Here is a 4913-nt window from a genome sequence, read left to right as displayed (position 1 = left end):
CTCAGGTCATGGTCCTGGGGTCCTGGGATCAAGCCCCGCGTGGGGCTCCCTGCTCAGTGGGGAGTCTGCTTCTCCCTCTCTCTCTGCCCCTCCACACCCACTGGTGCTCTGTCTCTCACACATCCTCTCTCTCTCTCTCTCACTCTATCAAATAAATCAATAAAATCTCAAAAAAAAAAAAAAGGAATGCCTAGACACATATTAGTATACCTTCCATTGAAAAGTTTTTACAAAGATAAAAATGCCGCCTAATGCCACCTTCTTGGTGACAAGCCTATTTAAAAGTGCAACAGCAGCACCCCCTTCTTCTCTTCCTTGATTTTGCTCCCTAGCCCTTACACTCATCTTCCTTATCTCAAGAGTGCTTACCCTAAACCCTGTGAACGCTGGGGTTGCCAACTGTTTTGCTCACTGCCCTGCACGCAGTAGGGATGCCGTTAGTATCTGCCGAATAAATTCATATTCATGAATAAAGGAAAATGCGGCGGCCAAGTTAAGAGTGAAGCAATATTTTACATGTGTTTGCCCAAGTGCGGCAGAAATGGTCATGTACTATTCCCCGCTGGTGACCAGCCACCCTGGACATCCCTCTGCATCCGTCTTCCTTCTTATGAAGAAGAAGGATAGGCAGGCCTTCCCCCGCGGAATGAATGTCGCCCCCTGGGAATTCCGTCAGCTAGGACCAAGTCCTTGCTCGCCCTTGACCATTCTGAGCTCTCTTTTGCAAGGAGGCCCTGCTCATTTCCATCCCAGACTCCCGGAGAGGCCTGAAAAAGACAGTCCTGAAAAATCCCCTCACAGCCCAGAGCCCATTTGGTCCTAATTTCAGGACGGATTTCTTCCGAACTCCAACCAAAGTCAAGGGTCCCCAAGGGAGACCATGTCTCTGACTCCACCTTCCTGTCCAGGTCAGAGCAATTCTGCCGGCCACCTTGTCACGAGCCTGCTGTGCTTTTACGATTAGTTACAGATGATGGCAATTAGAGGCCGAATCTCCCTGGCTCCTGGTAGAATATTGAGACAGGGCTACAGCTATTTTAAGATTTTAAGCAGATTTATACTTAGTGCTTCAAAGACGGCCAGCCAGCAAGGAAAATATGGTAACTGTTGCTTTAAATTATAGCTATCATTACTTCAAAAGGAGATTCAATCAGAAACCACTGAAGACTAAAACTATTTACATCTCCTGACACTTAAAAGCAAGCGAGCAATTTTAGCCTGTCAGCCTTGGACATGTTGGCTACAAAGAGAGAGGTACCTCACTGGCCCGCGAAGGAAAACATTTTCAAGGGAGCAGGAACGGAGAGGAGCTCTGGGGGGTCCTCCCACTTGCCTCCATCTCTCTCCCACGCTCCAGGAGGAATTCAGGGTCTGGGGGCACACAGCTCAGCCCAGGTCTGCAGGCAACAGTCTCCAGACCGCTGGAAAACCTGGCTCTCCCCGAGGCAGGGGGACTGCCCTTTTCTGTCTGGCCTCTGGCCTTCGGTCCCTGCCCTGGGGAAATCCTGTCTCATCCCATTAATACAAGTCCCAGGATAGGACGGTCCCCAGCTTCTTCCGGGTGAACCTGTGAGGACCGGACAGGAGGGCTGGGTTATGTGTCAGTCAGAATCAGAACTGGAGACAGGGCTCAGAAGCATGGGCATTGGAGACAGACTTCTCCGGGGTAGAATGTGGACCATTTCATTTACTAGCTGTGTGACCTCGGACAGGCCACTTAACCTCTCTGTGACTCAGCTTCCTCATCTGGAAAACCGGGGTATTCCACAGGATTTCTGAGAAGCTTAAATGAGATGGTGTGCACAAAGCATTTTCTTAGTGAGGATAGCGTGAGATGTGCTAATGAAGAACCCCACCATTTCAGCATCGTGACGCAGTGAGATTTACTTCTCACTCGTACGACAATTCAAGGCAGGTGTTTCTAGTCTATAGGCCGTTTTTGCCCCTTTGATGACCTGCGGATTCAGGATCCGTCCATCCTGTGGCTCGACCATCTCCTAGGGGTTCAGAGTCGTCCGTTTCTGGTCTCAGGAAGGGCAAGAGGCAGTGTGCCCAGGGCGGAGGACGTATCTTGGAAGATGAGTGAGGGTAGCAGTCGCCTTGCCCTGTGGGTCACTCCCTCTGAGAAGCCCCCCTTTCCCTCCCAGTCCCAGTTAGGGGTCCTCCCTACATGCTTCCCTAGCACCTGTCTTTCTCCATATCAGCCACATCCACTGGAATGTAATTTCGCAAGACGAGCCGGGGCCTCTGTGCTCATAGCCAAATTCCAGAGGCACTTAGCATCTGGTACACAAGAGGGGTTCAAATGATGTTTGCTGGAAGAATTTAAGAGTAAAATCCAGAACCTTGCCGCATTCCTGCGCACGGCAGATGCAGACTAGTGAATGGTACTTAGCAGGTGATTAGTAAATGTTCCTAGCTGGTAAATTTAGAAAAAGGCTACGCGGGCATTTGCCATACTAGAGGCTAACTCTGGCCCATGGGCCAAATTCAGCCCACCACCTGTTTTTTTGCAAATAAAGTTTTATTGGAACATAGACAACCCCCCCCCCCCACCCCCGCAATCTGGACACGAGGAGGGCTGAAAATATAGTCCCTGGGTGGGCTTCTGCCTCCCAGGGGTAACTCCTCACAGGAAGAGCTCAAGTGTTGGGTGGACAAATGGCTGTCACCCGCCATGAACACTTAGTATACTGTTTTTCATTAACATTAATAGTATTTTACTTACTGGTGTTTTAATGCAGCCTTCCAGTTGCACAAATGAGATCCAGGGAGACGGGTGACTTACTCAAGGTTACAGCTGGTGACCGGCAGAATGAGGATTAGAACAAAAGTCTCCTGGCCTCTGACCCACCCTGGGAGCTAGGAGAAAGAATAAGAAGTTTCTACTGTGGGCTTTTTGCTTTAGACAGGCAGGGACCTTGGAAGTTCCACTCCCTAGATTTTAGGAAGCCAACGTTTCAGGGTGGCTGGCCGTTTTGCAGGATGGAGGAAGGTCAGCTTTACTTTTTTCCCTGGGTTCTGGAACCAGACCTTCCCAACCTGCACAGCTCATCTGGAACCCCCAGCCCAGCAGCACCTGCCCCCACCACCTACGCACTCCAGACCCTTTTTCCGGCAAGAAGGAGCCACGGCAGGTACCGTGGCTGGGCTGAGGCCGGTGTTCCCCAGGTGAGAGTTGGAGCCTGCCCATCCCTGGTGAGAAGGTATTAGAAAAAGACACCTTCTCCCTGCCCTGACCCATGGCTCACTCTGCCTCCATCCTATCCTGGCCTCAACCCAGTCCCTCCCTTGCCGGACAGGCCTCGGGTGGCCTAAGTAGGCACGCACAGGCTGCGTAACCTGAAGGACAGCGAGGGTGGGGCCCGTGGTGGCACAAGAGCGAGTTAGATTCTCGGTTACCTGCTCAACTCACCCTCCTCTCTAGGTTGCTGCTTGCCTTCATCCGTCATGGTGACGGTGTCACCCATTCTAGTCACTGTGTGTATGTCTTGTCTAGTGGATCTTTGTTGAATTTTCAACCTCCCAGAATACCTTCCATCATCTTTTAATAACACAACCTGTTCACCTTTGTGTGCATTACTTCTCCCCCACTGTGCATAGTGCTGGTGGGACTATCAGGAGGCCCCACCCTCCCCTGCCCAGTGGTTGTGCATATGACCCCAGCTCACCCAACCAGACTCTTCCCTGGGACCCTGGATCTTGATGGAGTCCCAGATGGGAGGAAATAAGGGGACAGCTGGAGCAGTGGGGGCAGCCTGACCCCGACACACACACACACACACACACACACACACACACACACACACACACACACACACAGGCATCCAAATCCTACAGCACCTGGAACTCCTCCCTGCCTTATCTCTTCAACTAGACCTTTACTTCCTTGAGATCAAAAAGAATATCTTAGACTTCTGGATGTTTCTCTCCCCCAGCAGGACCTGCAAAGCAGGGAAGGAGGAGGTAGGAGCCCCAGCTTCAGGGCCAAGACGACGTGCTGCCTTGAGCAAGTGCCTACAGCTCTCCGGCCTTCTCTCCTCATCTCTAACTGATCCATGGAGCTGTTCTGAGGATCAAATGGGAAAACATAAATAAATAATAATGCATTAAAAGGGGTTAATGCTATTATCAGAATTATTATTGACACTCAGGCCTGAAGGCAAACACACGACTTTTAGTTTTAAAATGGATTCTGTTCTTTTCCAAGGGATGGTTGTATCAAGGAAGGTTTTAATAAGAACCCAAAACTCAGAGAACCATTCCCCCAACAAATTCTCAGCACCTCCTGCCCGCCAGGCACCTCCCTGGGGGCTTCTAAATAAGCTTTCTGGAAGCCAGAAGATACAAGCAACAGATGAGTCCCTTTCAGTTCCAGATTTTTTTCAAGAATGAGGAGTGTAGCAGAGAGACCCCATTTTCTAAGTGGGTGTGGTTGGTCACCTATTCTTCTGATGGGACTCCTTCATTCTCATGGGAACACCCCCTCGGGCTATAAGGTGGGGCTTAAACTCAAGGAAGCCTCACCTTCTGGCTGTTTTCTGGCAGAGGAGTGTCACTGTGGCGTCCTTAGATGTCCCTTTCAAGCAGCCATCGGTCCCCAGAAGGAACCAAGCCAAGGGTGAGACCCCAGGTTGACCAACATACCGGTTCCTACCCACATAGCTCAGGGCCCTTGGGGACAAACGCAGATACGGAGCCATGGCAGGCAGGGAAGACGGTTTCCCAAACAAGAGGGCTGTGGGTAGAACCTGACAGTGCTGGGCTCCCGTGGGCCCCGGTCCCTCAAAGCTGCTCCCCCACTCTTTTCTCCCTGTTCTGTGGCCCAGAAGTTTGATTCAAATGGGACCTTTTTGATCTCAAGCCCTCCCTGCTCAGCCCTCCCTCTAACCCCCAGCTTACAGGAGACTGGG

Source organism: Eumetopias jubatus, unplaced genomic scaffold, assembly GCF_037043125.1.
Source record: "Eumetopias jubatus isolate StellerSeaLion01/CBP00866 unplaced genomic scaffold, mEumJub1_p1.0 scaffold_10, whole genome shotgun sequence".
Taxonomy (NCBI): Eukaryota; Metazoa; Chordata; class Mammalia; order Carnivora; family Otariidae; genus Eumetopias; species Eumetopias jubatus.
Note: the sequence above shows the minus strand (reverse complement) of the source record.